Source organism: Trichosurus vulpecula, chromosome 4 (genome assembly GCF_011100635.1).
Source record: "Trichosurus vulpecula isolate mTriVul1 chromosome 4, mTriVul1.pri, whole genome shotgun sequence".
In the NCBI taxonomy this organism is placed as follows: Eukaryota; Metazoa; Chordata; class Mammalia; order Diprotodontia; family Phalangeridae; genus Trichosurus; species Trichosurus vulpecula.
In genome coordinates this window covers 368269737-368288596 of record NC_050576.1, presented here as the reverse complement: position 1 = coordinate 368288596, position 18860 = coordinate 368269737, and the positions used below count along the sequence as shown (strand labels likewise).

Sequence of the window (18860 nt, the reverse complement as noted above, 5' to 3'; positions counted from 1 at the left end):
AAAGATTGAGGTAGGATTCAAACTCTGGTCCTCTGGACTCCAAATATCTACTGCACTGCCTAGCTTTATGTATGTAAAATGACATAAGATGCTATGGAAATATGAGGCCTTGTGTAAATTTGTTATTGTTTGTCCTTTTTTGAAGAGAAATGATAGCATCGTGGATTATTTTTTTGACTTGCACATGAATTGTATTCAAGTGAGGTAAAGTTACACAAAGTCATCAGCCTCATTCCTGAGTTATCAAAGGCCCATGGAAGGACAAAATTGAAAATGACTGGCAATGGCCAGGGATACAGTGAATGACCATGGCATCTTCAATGTCTTACCAAGTTCTAAGCACTCCACAGTGCTTGCTTTAGTGGCCTCCATGGGTATTGGAACAAATTGTTCTCATCTATTCATTCCAATGGGGTAAGTCTTCACATGCTTGGCGGAAGACATCGCCCTAACTCACCAAGAGGTTTGAGATCTGTCAGTTACTCTTTTTTTTAACAGCTTCTGCCATTTATTAATTCATTAGCAGCTTCCGCCATTTATTAACACCATGCTGATTTAATAGAGCCGCTGGGGCTTGCCCGTGGTGCTCTTGATATAAAATGCCCTTACATTTTGCCAATTTTTCTTCAGCAGAGAAACCAGGAACTTGACAGCCAAATGGATGTTGTAGACAAGCTCATCATCTGTCATGTTCAGATGGCTAACAGCTACTGCCAGACACAGCACCTTCTTCATCTGGAACTTGATAGTAGATTTATCCGCATCAACCTTTGCCACCATATTCTCATTGTGGGTGAGCAAAGGTGAAAACTTGCCAACTTTGTTCAGAACAGGGCCCAGGATTCGAGGGATTTGCTTGATCAAGGACTCGGAGGCCAAAAAGGCATCATACATTTTAGCCAGCTTTTTGACTAATTTCTTGTTCTTATTTAACTTCTTCAGGGCCTCGATGTCCATGTGGGAGATTTCTACAGCCCTGGCTTCATCGCAGTGCTGCTGGTCTCCCAGTACACACACAGAAAATTTAGGTCGGGGTGTGGTTTTGAGCCTGACGGTGCCAGAAAAACATTTGTCCTTTTGGTGATCATAGTTCTTCAGACTGATTTGCAGCTCCACAGTTTCCAAAAACTTTCTTTGTTTGCGCTGGGTTCCATGCAGGACCTCCTGCACAGCTTCATAGAGTTTGCCCAAGAGACTTTGCTGCTCATGGCTGCTTACTGGTCACAAGCCAGGAAAACTGTCAGTTACTCTTAACCTGGTTTAGCCCATCTGCTTAGATGATTTACTGGGATTGAGTTATTAACCATCAAGGAGAAAAATTAAATGAGGTAGACTGTCCTTTCACCCAACTCTTATCCATGCCCCACCTCATTCCACACTGATGTGGTGACATAGTAGCTAAAATTTCCTCAAAGTATCCATATGGAATAGCTCCCCAAAGCCTTCTTACTTATACCAAATCTCCCACTAGATTTCCTATAACCAATCCATATTAAACACTGGTGAGATAACCTTGCCTGCATCCCGTTGTCTGGATGGTAGCTCTATCTAGGCAGAGATGCAAAAGCCTTTGATACCTTTACAATCTCTTTATTGACCACCCAAATTGAGTGGACCAGAGCACTAAAAAACGGAAAGCCCTGCATTTCTATGCTTTCCCCAACAAAATTTGTCAATAGTAAGTGAAAAATATCTGAGAACCTAATTCATACTCAGGTACTATTGAACAAAACAGCTCCTCTAACACCAGAAATATTTGTATTTTAGCAGAGGACAGTGCATTAGGCAAAATGAAAAGGGCTTTTGTAATATAATTTCAGGTATCTTTCATGTGCACTGAGTTCAATACTTTTGTTGAGAGGGTTTTTTAATTCTTAATTTTTTTTCTTGTTGAGAAGGTTCTTTACCAGTTGCTCCATGTCATAACTACGCAGTATCTACTAGTAAAACAAACCCTGTTCTCAAGCTGAATAATTTGATTTACCTCATCATTGTGTTCTGTCAACAGCTATCTGTCTCTTTCACCATCACAACAGATGCTAAATCCTCCCCATTCCTCAGTGCCCTTAGGATTATTGCCTTAGTTCCTACTGGACTCAATCTTGCCTAGCCAAATAAAGCCCCTTTTCCAATTGTAGCATCCTACCTCCAGCCTCTAGCATCACCCTGCCTTGATGGCTCTTCAAGGCCATTACCAAAATAATCTTCACTAACCCATTATCTTTACTGGCAATTTCCCCTGCATGATTTCTCATTATATTGTGAAGCAAGGCCAAGATCTTCATTCTTTTCCATCTGGTCATTCCATACACATGCTTTGCTTATATATAAGTTCAAGAAACCCCTATGTTATAAAACGTCATTTGTCTCTTTCTACTCTTTCATCCTCTCGTCTGTGCTTCCTGGACCACTTTTATTGTTTCTTCTTCATCTCACCATCTTAGTCCTACTTCTGAGCCTTCTCCTGAACACCATCTGGAATTTCTTCCTCACATCAAATGCTTTTAGACTGACACCCAGTGGCCAAATTCTCTCCCTACCACTCTCCAAATCAATATGGAAATTCCTCCTCTTGTTCGCTTTAACATTTATTGAAAATTAGAAGGGCCTTCTGTCTATTTCCCAGAAATTACAGATTTTTGTGCACAAGCTTTATCTTCTGTTTGAGAGAGAAAGCCTTTGAAAGCCTTAAGGGAGGAGACTTATCCTCATGTTTGCATTCTCTATAACCTTAGTAGAGCAATGCCTTCTTGAAACTCTCTTCTCCAGCTTGAGTAGAGTGCATCCTGGTGGCCAAATAACTTGTTACACTCTAGATCAATTCAACCCCTTTAGACTATTTTAACTCTTATGGTCTACCAATAGAGAAAAACCAAATACCCATACCACATGTCTTGTCACATTAGCTGAAGGGGTTTAGCTGAATTGCTGGCAAAGTTGCTTTCAGCTTGCTGTATTCTGGAGTCTGTACTCCCTTGGAACCACTAATAGTTGCTGATCAGAGCTACACACACACACACACACACACACACACACACACACACACTACAAAATAATATAATAACATTTTTGTCACATGTGCCCAATGAGGTTGGTCACTCTACTCTGTGGATGGGAAATTGGAAATGAGGTCAGCTGTTATGCTGCAGATAAACATTCCCATTACAGCTATAATCATGACTCACTTATACATTTATGGCATACACAGTGTGTTGGCCTTGGAGCAGCATAATTGATAGACCTAACAAAACTGATGCCTAGGAATTCCCCACCATGAAAGTGGGAGGAGAACTAGGACTACACACTATGAATTCACCTGTCCCATTCTACTCAGCCTTAACAAGTATCTCTGTAGGACCTTCTTTAGTACCCAGAATATTTAACTAAATGAGAACCCAAGTGTCTTGCCTCTGGATCAGGGAATCTTGCAAAAGTTTAAGTAGACTGTGGGGTCCTGAAAAGTCTTTTACATTCTTGACTGTCCATTGAAAATGGGATTGAAGAAGCTTAACATTTTGGAATAACAGAGCTCTCTATGTTATTGGTTGTTTTTCTTTTCTGGAAGTGTAGATATTTCCCATAGCTTGCAAATTACTTTTACTATCACCAGTCACTTAGTACGGTCTTTTTCATGCATGCTACCCCTCTCCAGTGTAGAATCATTCAGCTATGTCTCAACAGCTGCCATAGAAATGTTAGAGCCCATCAGATACACTGGGTGTACTTTACACAGTTCCCAAGTCAACATGATGAGCTATAATAACCAGAAAGATAGACTTATTTTATTATTATCCAGACCTTTCATCAATGTGGAGAATTCTAGCTGTGGGAACTCCTGCCACCAATTTGTCTGCAACTTATAGCTTTAGAGAGTAGTCTGGGGCACTTTGAAATTAAGTGACCTTCCCATGGTCACAGAGCTGGTATGTAGCAGATGTAGGAGTTGAACCCAGGTCCTCCTGATCCCAAAGTCAGGTCTCTTTTCTCTATGCCAGGCTACCCTCAATTTCCTTCTAACATCATTAATTGGTTCTAGAAAAAACATGATGGCAGGGGAAATGACATTATAGCAGGCAGTTAGTTTTATAGGAACAATGTTACATATATTATAAATGAGTGATTGCCTAAAGAATATTATAGCAGGTTTTGTGAGCTAAGATGGGGTTTAGTTATAATGCAGTAATACTGTTATTGTTGATGAGAGCAACCTTGTGTGCGATGTGCCTATATAAGGATGGCTTGATTGGCATTTTAAAGTTTTTGTTTACAAAAAATACCATTAACAGTCTTGTCCCCAGGTTCCTAGGTAGAAACAAATCCCCCAGCTATACTTCATTTGACTTTTAATTAAATCTAATTCATTCAATCATGATGCATACACTTTACTTCTCTGTTTTCCTGTACTAAAGACTATATTTATAAACAATTTAGGCATATGGACTACTGGATTAGGAGCATAATTAAAACTGTGTGCTACTAATGTAGCTGCACAAAACAACATTTATACTATTTTCACATAGCGATGATTAATCCATTGCTTGTGAAGGACAAAATGCACTTTGTGTGCCAGATGTGTGAGTCTATTTCAACTCAGCACACATTTCTTCTTGGGGTCCCAAGCCCCAAAGTCCTCCTGGACCTTTTCTCTTTTTGGAATGTTTCACGCATGTGGGCTCTCCCCACTGTGGAATAATTCAGGTATGTCTCAACAGCTGCCACAGAAATGCTAAAGCTCATCAGATATACTGGGTGTACTTTATACATTTCCCAAGTCAACATGATGAGCTATAATAACCTGAAAGATTGGCTGGTTAAAGGGTTGACATGGATTTCTCCTCCCATCTTGGATGGAAGCCACTGTGGGGAAAAAAATCAAATGGAAATTCAACCACTAGAGTGAAGGGCAATTGAAATTGATTTTTAAAGGGCTGGCTTTAAGCCATGGAAACAAGTAAAGTTGAGACCAAAATGGTGCCTGAAGCCCTAGTTAAAATTGTTAAAATTGTGGAGAGAGGGGAAGGGTGGGAGGGAGAGGGAGAAAGAGAGAGAGAGAGAGAGAGAGAGAGAGAGAGAGAGAGAGACAGACAGACAGACAGACAGACAGACAGATAGAGAAATAGAGAGAGACAGAGAATGGAAGAATGGAACCTAAATTCCTCACTTTTGGCATGCACAGTTTACTGTAAAGTAAGGTAGAGAGTCTCTCTTCACAATTAAAGATAAACTGCCTCCAGAGCACAGTGTGGCTGTACTAAAAAATTTGTTGAAATATAGGCAAAATGAGGGAACATCATGGATCTAGTCTTATAACTGGGCAGAGTCCATTTGTTTCAACTTTTTTTTGTAAACAGACAGAAGTTTATAGTCTCTAATGGAATTTTTAAATAATGTTCTGATGAAATAATAAAATGCATTTGTCCATGAAATCCAGGACCAAGATTTTTTTTTTCCTACCCATCTTGTTATCTGGATCCATTTTGTCTCTGAACACCATCTCCCCATCTGTTACTCCTCATCCCTCACTTGTTTCTGCTTTGGCCAGCTTGGCTCCTTTTGTAAACACAACAATCCAACCTCTCTGAGTATGGGCTCTACATCCCAGGGCTGGCATGAGGATACAATGAAGATATATATATATATATATATATATATATATATATATATATATATATATATATATATGAATTTAAAAGTACAGTACAACAATAGTAAGTACCAATATCCTAAAGGAGCATTTTGCTATAAGACCTGTTTATATTTTACAGCAACATTATACAGAAGTTACTTTATATCTGTTGATCAGTCAGAGAAGAAATTACATGTAATGGTACCTAAAAAGTCACCAAGGACATATATTAGTTGCATAATATTTGTATTCGATAAAATCAGGGTCTGTCCTGTTCCTAGCAAGAGAAGCCCCTTTCTATGGACCCATTTATGTTTTCTTTCTTGCCATATCTGATAAAGCAGAGGCAATATGTATTTCAACATTATTACAATATTACTATCAGCCACAGCAATGATGTAAAATTCATGGGACATCAATAATATATTCTCTGTTCTTTAGAATAAACCAAGTTTTACTTTTCCTAAAAGTCATCTGAGCCTTATGAGCTTGAAAATTAATATCCTAAAGGCCCAATTTATCTCCTTTGCATCTTAACATTTTGATTTTTATCTCTTCAGATTCAACCGTGTTTGTGTGCACATCATTTGTACATGATGAATTACAACAGAGTTAATTTAAATATTGTTTTTGGGCCAGCCAGACTGGGTATTGCTGTCCAGGATACATAAATATTGCAATAGATCTAGTTTTATATGTCCTCAACCAATGATTCTTTAGCAAGCATGATGAAGAATTTAAGACAAAGAGAGATCAACAATAATTAGTGGTACAATTCCAGCAGGCATGACTATGAAACCCAGAAAAATGATTTTTGGACCTTCTGGTCTCACCAGGATACTATATATTACTTTATAGCACATAGTGAATACACTTTAGCATTTTTTAAAGCAAACTTTACTTTTTTTTCTGAACTTTATAAGGACCAAATAAAATGAACATATATATGTATACACACACACACATACACACATACACACATATACATACATATATAGACAGAGGGAAAGGATTATATGTACAGTTGTAAATCTCTATAACGTAAAGCTAGATTTAATTTTGATGTATAATAATTCAACATGTAACTTCCAAAGTTGTTGTCATTGTGATTTCTTCTGGCCTTTTTTCTCTTTTGAATTCTCATGGAGCTGGTGGTGGTAGTTGAGATACTACTAAATCTATCCCTAGCCCCCTTCTTCCTCTTGCCTCTCCTTAATCCTTCTAATATGTATAGTCAAGAAAACCAAATTCCACTATTGGTCAAGTTTAAAAAATATGTGCCTCATTGTCTTGAGTCCACCACCTCCTTGTCAGGAAGTTTATAGCATGCTTCAAGTCATCAGTCATCTAGAATTAAATTGGTCATTGCATTGATTCTTAAGTTCTAGTCTTTCAAAGTTGTTTGTCTTTACAATGTTGTTATATAAATAATTCTCTTAGTTCTCACTTTACTATGCATCAGTTCATGTAATTCTTTCTGGATTTCTCTGAAACCATCTCCTTTGTCATTTTGTATAATGAAAATATTCCATTATATTCATGAGCCATAATTTATTCAGCTTTTACCCAATTTAAGAGCATCCTCTTCATTTCCAGTATTTTCTATTACAAAAGGGCTGTTATTACTAATTTTGTACACAAGGCTATTTTTTTTCTTTTGTTGATAGACCTAGTAGTGAGTTCCAAATTACTTTCCAGAATGGATGAACCCATCCCCAGCCCCATCAATAGTTCATTGATGTGCATTAATCTGATGGGTTTATGGAAAGACACAGAGTTGCTTTAAATTTACATTCATCTAATTATTGTGACACTATTTTTCATTGACTTCTATTAAAAAGGTGGTCAAAAAGATGGTTATATATTACTATATGAAGCATACACTCAAACTCCTTCCTTAGTTTGGCATTTAACATCTTTTGGTCAGGAAGGGGTTAAGGAAAAGTGTAGAACGATGGAAATGTCATTTTCCTCTTTGAATCTTGCTGTTCTTTTGCAATGCTTTTCTAATTTTCAGATTTCCTTTCCTAATCAACCAATCATCTTCTTTATTCTCCTAGACCAGAAGTTTTTAAGTTTTTAAACACTCGTGTCTGTGTGTGTGTGTGTGTGTGTGTGTGTGTGTGTGTGTGTGAAGCCTACGGGCCCTTCTCAGAATAATGTTTTTAAATAATTGAAGGAAATGCTAATGCTGATTTTCAGTTAGAGGTTAGCAAAAATAAGGATGTTATTTTTTCCCTAGGTTAAGAACTCTTGCCTTTGACTTGTTTGTCAAGAAGATTTCTTAGCTCCTCACTCATTTCTCCCAGAACTTTACTACTTGTTTTCTTTGTTGTGTGTGTGTGTGTGTGTTTGTTTGTGTGTACCTGTGTCTATGAATGTGTGTATTTGGCCATGCAAACCACAGAATTTAATGCTGAAATGAACTTCAGTCATCATCTAGTCCAAGATGCTGATTTTACAAATGAGGAAGCTGAGACACAGAGGAGAGTAAGAGATATGCCTAAATGGTATGCTTCTGTCAGAAAATTCTTTGATATTAAATTTCAGGTTTTATAAGTCAAATTAGTTCCACCTTTCTGAATTTAGTAAAAAGCAGAAGTTGATCATCTAGCATTTATATAGAGATTTAAGGTTTACAGACAAATATAATCTCATTGTATCTTGATAACAACTCTGGGATGTAGATGCTATTATTATCCTTATTCCTATTTTACAAATGAGGAAAATGAAGTAAACAGAGTCTCAGGGACTTGCTTATGGGGGTCACACAGTAAGCATATGAGGTTATATTTGAACTCAGGGTTTCCTTACTTCAGGTCCAGCATTCACTTCACTGTGCCATCTATCTGCCAAGTAATACTTTTTGAGTATAATATTACTACAACTATCCAACAAATGATTGTCGGGGATAGAATGCTGGACTTGGAGGAAGGAAGGCCTGGTTTTGCATCCTTCCTCTTACACTTACTAACTGTGTGAATGCAGGCAAATCTTTTAATCTCTTCTTAGGCTCAGATTTCTCATCTATAAAATATAAATATTGTGCTCAGTAAAGAAAGTTCAGAATCTTTGATACTGTTCCTAGAGTTGATGAATAAATGTGTTCTCCATGTACTTCACATGCTCATCTCTAAAACGGGATGGGTAGCCCTCAGTCATTTGTACCATGGCTGATTTCATTGATGCTTGATAATGGAAACTGTTCTATAGAAGCTTTATTGAGCAGGAAGGGATATATGTGTTCATAGCATGAATCTGAGAGATAAAAATCATTGCCCCTGATCTATTGCCTGGAACACATCTCTAGTGAGCTGTCCAGGAGGAAAGAGAAGAGCATTCCTACCTGGGCCAGGGATGGTATACTTAATGGGAAACTTACCTCCTCTGGTGAGGGGCACTTTAGCTAATTGCCAAGGCTTGCATGTGTTTCACTAGTGTTCTAATTTTTCCTTGTTCCCACATTAAAAAAAATAATTTTGTAAGTTTCTTGTAGCAAGTAGCCATGTTTTTCTCTTGTCTTTATAATAAGATGTGGTATTAATGTGATTAAAGATCTTCCCCACCCATTCAATAGCACCTTTACTTACACCCTTTATTACTAGGTGTGAAGCCCCAGGCCCACACCTTTTCACTAACTAATGAGGCCCCAGGCCCACACCCTTTTGCTAATTAGGTCACTAGAGGTGTGAAGCCTTCAGGGCCCTAAGGAGAGGTGCTAAAAGCAGAGTCAATTGTATGTGCACTAAATTCTATCCTAGCAGAGGTGCATGAATTCAACCAAACAGAGGCCTGAATTCTAGCCAATCAGATGTCAGCTAGAACTGTATATAAGGAGAACCCAGAGTGTAAGAGAAGCAGAATTGAGATACAGACATCAAGAAGACATTGAGGCAGTAGACATCAAAAGGGTGCTGAAGAGCAGACATTGAGAGAGAGCCAGCGTCTAGAGACACTGCAGAGTGGAGAGTGCAGACCGGAGAGTTTCAGAGATCAAAGAACTGAGAATCTATAGCATCAAGAGATTGGAGAACTAAGAATCAAGAGAATCCAGGAGACTGCAATGACTCTGAGAACTGCAAGGGTAATAAGAACTGTAGGAGAGGACACAAGCAATCAGACAGTATTCATAAGTGATTGTTTACTGGAAGTCCCTAGCAAGGGGGAAGGTTGCAGGATGACATGGTTCCTTGCTATAATACTGTCATAATTTCATTGTTGCTACATTGAGGTGGGCTTACTGGTTTTGGAATATAATTACTGCTATATCAAATTGGAGTTAGTGGTCTTGAGATTTGATACTCTGGTGTCTAAATAAATGTTGTATTTCCTCTGCCTTCTACCTAGAGAGTTTTTCATACTTTGCAATTCCGAACCATGTAGGCATGCTCATGGTGATCCTCTACGTCATGAATTTTGCCTTACTGATACATAAAACCAGTTCCATTTGAAATAAGCAGGATTTAAGTAATGAGGAGGAACAGAGTTTGAATTAACCATGCTTGGAATAGGATTTTTTTTTAATTCAAGAGCAATATGACATCCAATCATCTGGAGAATAGAAGTTGCTTTAAACAAATATTATATGCTATACTATCTCCTATGCCATGATGAACTCTCTTACATTAGAATATATTCTGTGTAATACAGTATATAGTATCAGTGTTAGAGTGGGATTTGGTTATAACGTATAGTACAATAGAGTGCTGGGCCTGGAGTCAGAAAGATTCATCATCCTGAGTTCAAATCTAACCTCAGAAACTAATGAGCTATGTGACCCTGGGCAAGCCATTTAGCCCTATTTGCCTCAGTTTCCTCATCTGAAAAATGAGCTTGAGAAGGAAAAAGGCAAACTGCTCCAGCATCTTTGCCAAGAAAACCCCAAATGGAGTCACAAAGAGTTGGACACTACTGAACAACATAGGATAGTATAAAATATCTTTTTGTTACTCCTCAGTATCCCTAAAGTTATTCAAGCTTACTAAAGCTTTAATTGCTTTTTCCATTATTATTATTATTATTATTACTTTTTTGCTATTTAGTACTATTTATTTTTATTGAGATTTTTGGAATGCTCTATATATTAATAATGAAGAACTGGATAGGAAAAGCCAAACAGAATCTCTCATCAGAGGGATGTAGGACTAAAAAAGATGCAATTGGTCATGGTCAAAGAGTAAGGAATAAATCATATACTCTAATGGTATGCATGCAATGTCAGTCAATCTAGTGAAAGACCCCTTGTACTTTAAGGTGGGCATCAAGCGTTTATTAACTGCCTACTGTGTTCCAGGGACTGAATGCCTTACAAATATTATCTGATTTGATCCTCACAACAACCTTGGAAGGCAGATGTGAAATGATCCCCGTTTTATAGCTGAGGAAACTGAAGCAAACAGAAGTTGAATGATTTGCCCAGGATCACGTAGCTGGTTAGTATTTGCAGCTAAATTTGAGTTCAGATCTTTCTGACTCCAGGCCCACTTCTCTATTCACTGTGGATACCTAAACACCCTATGGAGGATTTATAGGATGTCACAAACAAGAATTACATAGGCTAGAAAGATTTAGATGGATTGCAACCTGTAATTGTGGAGGAAGGACTGATACTGATGAGATCAGAAACTCGTTGTGATAGCAAAGAAGCTCTATACTGCATGGCATGATTAAATACAAGATATCCCAAAAGTCTCAGTGCATTTTTAAGCTACTATGGCTTCACATTGTACTAAGACTTTTACTAAGACAATCATTGAGGCAGAATAATAACAATAGAAAACACAGTGGATATGAAGCTGAAGGAAGGGGTTCAGAGGCTGCCTTTGCACCTTATTATATCTATGACCATGGACAAGTGCCTTCATCTCTCTAGTCTTTCCTTTTCTGACCTGTATAAGGAAGGGACTGGATTAGATGGCTTCTAATGTCCCTTCCAGTTCCAGAACTATGATCCTGTGACTTATGCAGAGGCTTCCATATGATGTGTAAACAGGTATATCAGCATGACTCTCTCCTCAGATGACTTTGTATAGTGCTATTATATTTATATATAGTCTTCCTTCTGACATTTAATGGCTGTGACCATGGACCTGAGCTGAGGGCAAATCTCTGAAACTGAATTACAAACAACTTGCCAATCTGCATTAGTGGATGGGGATTTCCATGCTGTATATTATAACAAAAACGTATTTAAGTATTTTAAGAATCTATTATTTCACTCGTGTGCATAATACTTCTACCAGTGCATGTAACAATGCTGTTACACCCTTCTGAATAATTTCTTGAATTTTTGCAGTCAAATAAATTAATTACTTAGTGACCAGCTTCTGGACTGCTAGGTGGCACTGTGGATAGAGTGCCGGGCCCAGAATCAGGAAGATTCATCTTCCTGAGTTCAAATCTGACCTCATACACTTACTATCTATGTGAGCTTGGGTAAGCAGTGACCTCAGTTTCCTCATCTGTAAAATAAGCTGGAGAAGGAAATGGCAAACCACTCCATTTTCTTTGCCAAAAAAAAAACCCTGAATGGGGTCAGGAGGGGTTGAACATGACTGAAAATGTAAGCTCCGTGAGGACACTTTTATATTTGTATTACCAAAACCTACCACAAATTCCCATACCTGGTTCATAATAGGTATTCATTAAATATTTGTTGACTGATTCATATTATTGAATCATTTCATATTAATGAACAACAACGATGATGATGACTAGCTTCTAAAATCAATCAACAAGCATTTATTAAGACCATACCATGTGTCAGCCACTGGATTAGGTGCTGGACTAGTCACCATCAGAATGTCCTAGGATCAGATCTAGAACGGGAAAGCACATCAGACATCATCAACTTCTTATTTCCAAATGAAGAAACTGAGGCAGATACATGCAGGGGAGGAAGACTGAGAAAGAAAGACAACTGCAGAGGCATCTACTTGTTAAGTGCTTAAGAAGGCAGGTGAGAGATCACGGAATACAAGTTTTCTTCCTTTACAATGTGGTTGAGGCCTGATAATATTCAGAAAAGAGGACAATACAGCGTGATTACTCTATGTGGGGGCAGCATTATGGAAGTTCAGAAGAGCATGCTGGATAACAGCAGGAGCTACACATGATTTTTTAAACATATATAGTCATGATATAATAAGAATGAATGACAAAACCAGGAATACTAACTCTCCACTCTTAATTATAACTTGCACTTCTCTGCTTGACAGGTGAAAGAATTTCAAAATATAATTAAAACTTCCAATACCCTTGTCAGATCGGTAGTGCTATATTCATTTTACAGATGGGTGAACTGAGGCCAACAGAGGAGAAGTCTCTGAATTATCTCATGAATCTGTGGCAAAGCCTGAAGGAAAACTTTTAAGCGCCCAAGTCCTTCATGTTTCTGCTCCAATGGGCACTTCACAGTAGTGAGATGGAATTAATAAAGAGCAAGTTTAGTGCAAGTATTACAAAAATCCAATATCCAAACTCATTCTGGCTCCCACATGCATCGTTCCTTTAGATATGGAACATATTTATGAAGAAATATGAAGATCGATACTCTAGGACTTGAACTGGTAAAAGACTATTATTTAATCAATCAATTAACCAAGAAACCAAGTAGTCCTCATTGTGCTTACCACGGGCTTTGAACACTGTGCTAGAGACTTAATCAATCAACCAATTATTCAGTCAGCAAGTATTTACTTGGTACTTACTACCAGGTACTATGTTAGGCACAGGGAATAACAGTAAAAAGATTAAAACAACCCCTATATATATAATGAGCTTACATTTTAATGGGAAAGATAATAAGTACAAACACAAATATATACAACATTTACATAAAATTGATAAATACCTATGTATATATACACATAAAATAATTAAATACAAGATAGTCTGAGAGGGGGGCACCAACAAGTGGTGGAACAGGAGAGGCTTCATGCAGAAGATTGTGTCTGAACTGCATCTTAAAAGAAGAGAGAGGTTTTTAAAAGAAAGAAGTGTGTTCCAGGCACAGGGGATGGTCAATACCAAAAGAGAAATGTGATATGGAGTGTTGTGTATGAGGAAAAGAAAAGACTATGGCTGGATCATAGAGTGAAGGATGGAGAATAATGCCAAGGAATCTAGAAAGGTAGGGAGAGGTAAGGGTGTGTGGGATGTTAAAGGCTAAACAGAAAAACTTATATTTTACTTTAGAAGCAAGAAGAAGCCACTGGAATTGACTAAATAGGGAAGTGATATGGCCAAATCTATACTTAAGAAAAAGTACTTTGGCAATAGTGTATAGATTTGACAGGAATAGGTAGAGATCTGTGGTAGGAATATCACTTGGGAGGCTGTTGAAATTCACTAGGAGTGAGATGATAAGTGCCCTGAACAAAGGCGGTAGCTGTGTGAGTAAAGAGAGTAAAGGGTCAAATGTGAGAGATGTGAAGATAGAAACAACACGATTTGGCAACTTATTGATATTTGGGGTGAGAGCAGGTAAAGAATTAAGGATAATGCTGAAATGACAAAACTGAGACTCTGGAAGCATCAAGGTGCCTTCCCTAGAAATAGGGGATTTCCAGTCAGGGGTAGATTTAGGGAGAAAGAGAAAGAGTTCAGTTGTTGAGGTGTTTGATGGTTTGTGGCAAGAGATTCCAGTTTAGGAGAAAGATGGTTAATGGATATGTAGATCCAGGAGTTATCTGAATAGAGATGATAGTTAAACCCATGGGAATAAAAACGTTTATGAGAGAGAGAGAGAGAGAGAGAGAGAGAGAGAGAGAGAGAGAGTACATAATGAAGAGAAGATAATTGCACCTAGAGCAGAACCTTAGGGGGCATTCCCAATTAGAAAGAGTGATGAGAATGATGAGTCAACAAAGAAGACAGAAAAAGATCATTCAGACAGGTGGGAAGTGAAGCAGGGTGTCACTATAGAGTAATAATAATATATTACAGTTCCCAAAAGTCCTTTTTGGTTCTTATTATGATGATCTAAGCTATTAGATATTCTGTATAGGTTTTCAGATGGAAGTCTTGCCATGGGGAATAATTTAGGAAATTTGTAGTGTTCATGGAAAGAAGTCAATCAGTGACCACTAGTGGGAGATGTTTGCTTGGAAAATGTATAGGCCTGGAATGACCCAAAAGGAAGGAAAAAAAAAAAGCTACTTTGCAGAGACAAGACAAACCAAACCAAAACAAACAAATAAAAATCAACAAACAAAACCTTATTCCCTAACATCAGGGCTGTCCAAAATGGGGGCCCATGGGCCCCATGCCGGCCGCAGTGCGGTTTATGTGGCCCATCTACAAGCATAGAAACTTTCATAAATGCTTTAGTAAAGGAAACCAAGCTACCTCAGAGCTCTCACTAAAATGGCAAATCAAAATATATGGTCTATTGTTTCTTTTTTTTTAGTATGAAATTAGCTTTTATTTTTACCTTAAAATAAATGTGGTTAACACTTTTTCCAAAATCAAAACTGAAGAACATTTAGAAAGAGTCGGAAGCACTTTATTTTCCTTTGAACTGGCTAGCACTGTACTGAGGCAGGAATCCCAGTTCATCTCGGCATTTGACGAAGCAGTCCGGGTGGTACCACCGGTCAATCATCCCCAGCTGCGGCTTCTCTGGATCGATCATTTTCTTGGACAACCGTACCTGACCCTTCTCTATTTTCTGCTGACACCCTTTGCAAGCGCTCCTATTGGATTTGGCGTACTCGACCGCAAAGTTGATGAGGGTCTTCTCTCCCTTGCCACCTCCATCTTGACTCCCACCTTTGCCTCCTGTCAGCCCTCTGGCTTCGATGGTCTTAATTTTCTGCTGGTCTTCCCATCGCAGCTCCAAGAAGCCATCTACCTCAAGCTTGGGAGATGACAAGCCCACGCTTCCAGAAGCAAGCATAGTGATGCCAGTTTGGGACCTTCCCGTCAAACATGGGTGACTGCACCATGATGGCCAAGCGGAGCGAGTCCTTGGCGATGCTCTCGCCGCATTTCTTGCAGGAGGCGCGCCCGCTCTTCGCGTACTCGGCCCGGTAGGGCTTGTCCGCCGGCTCCGCCATCCTCCCACCTCCTTCTCCTCCTTTCCGTTCACGGGACGCGTGGAACGACGCCGCGCCACAGAGCTGGGCAGCGTCTGGTCTATTGTTTCAATAAAAACCTAAGGTTTCACAGTCCTGCCCTAACATGAAAACAGTCAGAAAGCTTGCTGACACATGTGAGTACCAATTTACTCTTCTAAAATAGGATTTTTAAGTTATAAAGCTTAATCAGTAGGTCAATCCATTAATAAACATCTATTAAGAGCCTACATTGTGCCAGGCACTGTGCTAAATCAGTGAAAAGGTGTTTCTAATTCTATGCGTATGCCCAAGAGAATAAAAAAGGGTTTAGAAAACATTGCCCAGGACACAGTTATAAATGACCTTAATGACACAAAGTCATCATTGCCTCACCTTTATGCAAGGTTTCGCAAGCTCTGGCAAGCTCTTCCAACCAGAAGAAGTCCTGCCTGGATCCAGTGAAAGCCTGAATATATGTCATCCTGCTACTAGCCATGCTAGACTGCAAAGGACCATTTCTGAAAGGTGGCTTCCAGGTGATACCAGGTGGGACGCTGTTCTTTCTTCATTATTCAGTGGTCTGCTTACCAGGATGGAATTACATATCTTTGAAATTTTGAAACATACACACACACACACACACACACACACACATATATGTATATATATATATATACATATATATGTGTGTGTATATGTATGTATGTGTATTTGTATATGTGTATATACACACATACATATATAATATAATAAATAATTATATATAATAATTGTAGTTTAACAGAAATTTTTGACATCCATTGTCTCATCTTCACAATAATATATGATGTAAATGGGATAGGAATTACAGTGGTGTTCAAATTTTTAAAAATGGAATAGGGAGCCAGCATAATGGGATCCTCATCTTGGCTGTGGCCTTGATGTTTGGGATATCTCCTCAACACTTGTGGCCTAAGTTTCTTCTTTAATATAATAAATATAGACTTGATCATGAATTAAGATATAGTTCAGCTCAAATATTTTATATTTCCAAGCCTCTGTTGTATTCAGGATTTTGCTTTGAGATAGTAGATGTCCAGAGAAATGCCTAATTTTGCCAGACCTGAAATGAAAGAAAATGCAACTACCTAAAATTGGCTTGGAGGGAATAATAGTGATTATAGGAGTATCATTCAAGAATTACTAAACATGGATTAGGGGCTTGCTGTGTGGTAGCCAGAAAGAGGTACCATAGGCCTGGAGGTATTATTTTGAAATAACCTATTATATAACCCATTAAGCATAAGAAAAACAAATCCTGGTTGAAGTAGTAGGAAAGGAAGAGAGTGTTAACTAGAGAATGTTAGTTTGATCTGATGCACTTGAATCAGAAGAACTGATTTGAAATCCCAAGACATGCTTCATTAACTCTCTGGACTTTAGTTATTCTCATCTGTCAAATAAGAGTTGTAATAAATAATCTCATTTTTAAAAAAATTCTCCCCAATTACATATAAAAACAAATTTTAATATTGTTTTTAATTTTAAGTTCCAAATTCCTTCCCTCTCTCCCTCCCCCCTCCCCCACCTCACACCACCCTTACCCAGCAAGTAAATAACCAATTTCTTAATGTCCCTTCTAGTTCTAAATTGAAACACCTTATAAGGTATTACTATGAGGAAAAGGGACATAGCCTCATAATCACCCCTTGGGGCCTCAGTTTCCTAACCTGTAAAACTGGGAGTTCAGCTAAATTGGATGACCTTTGAAGTCTCTTCCAAGTCTCAATATATCAAGCTTATATCTCCATGAGACAAGGAAAAAAGTCAAGGTAAAAGAGGCTGAGAGTAGAGAACAAAGGTCAACAGAAAAGGAGAAAGCAAAGGAGCCTACCATTTCTCTTCACATTGTTGGTTAAAGTAAAAGCCCTAGGGACATCTTACACATCAGATTCTAGGAACCCTAAAGCCACTGGCTTCCTCGCCGACCCAATTCTAACTTGCTTACTTTCCATTCTCCCTGCCATGAAATATGTTCAGCCCTAGAACTAAACATGGTTTTGAAAGCAGTTTCTACAGCAACCCATTTTACAGGGTTCTCAGTGCCCATTGCTTTGCGCTGGTCATATCTCCACAGAGCCCACATTTATATGGAATCTTATCACAGCGGCCTTCCTTTGGGACCCAGAACCAAAACAGATTTTCACCTCCACAATCACGGCTTACTGTACTGTCTTTTTTTTTTACTTGACCTGTTTTAATACCATCTTTTTCAATTCAACATAGCATTGTTAAATCAAAACTGGACCCTTCCCCCCTTTTTTTGTTTTGGTTCCCACAGCTAACCTCAAAATTTAACCTCTACACAGTAAAATAAACATTATTGCGTCCAGTCACCAGAATAGAGAATTGCTTTGTAAATTAAATCAGTGAGGCAAAACTCAAACTAAGGCTAATGTCAGTTCCCAAGCATCCCAAGGATTTTTAGAGGGAGTGTTTGGGCTTTTGTAATAAGAGAAACACTTCTACAAATCCTCATACTGCTAGTAAATATAATGTCGTACCTGGTGGTAGGGCCCTATACAAAGACTATTAAAGCATCTCATATTGTAATTAGTTCTCATCAAGTCTTTGAGATAGAGGGAGATACCCACTCCAAAAATCCATCTCAAGTTGTGTTTAAAGGGAAGAAGATTATTAGGGAGGTAGAATAATACTAGCATCACCAACAAAAATTATACTAGGAAGAACATTTTTAACAGTATCCTTTTCGTACTAAGTGTGGACACATTTTCCATTCCCTTTTCCCTTTGCTCATCAGGAAAGACAGCAGAACTGAAAGCCCGGGAGACTCATGCTCAATTAAGCCCTGCAGGTAGTTGATGCTGCCAAAGAACTATGTGTGCAGAGAAAATGTTAACCTAGTTCGAGATTAGGGTAGGGTTGCCAACCGGCTGGTGTTTTACCGACCTGGCTGGCATTTTATCACAGAAGCTGATTGCTTCTTACAGATACACAGTGTTGTGGCCAGTTTTTAAATTAAAAAAAATTATAGTTACTTTTGATGAAGGCCATACATTCTAATACAGAAAGTGCTATTACTCTTTTCAAAGCTCATGAGAAGACTAGGCTAGGTATTAGTTTGCATCTAGAAGACTTCTCCAATTAACCAACCCCCTTTCAAATTCTCACCCCTC

At 38.4% G+C, this 18860-nt stretch overlaps 2 pseudogenes; both read right to left on the bottom strand.

The window, feature by feature from the left end:
* Window positions 1-555: 555 nt before the first annotated feature.
* On the bottom strand, window positions 556-1208 carry LOC118845522 (annotated as a pseudogene).
* A 13923-nt stretch (window positions 1209-15131) lies between these two features.
* LOC118847262 lies at window positions 15132-15703 on the bottom strand (annotated as a pseudogene).
* Between the last annotated feature and the right edge of the window lie 3157 nt (window positions 15704-18860).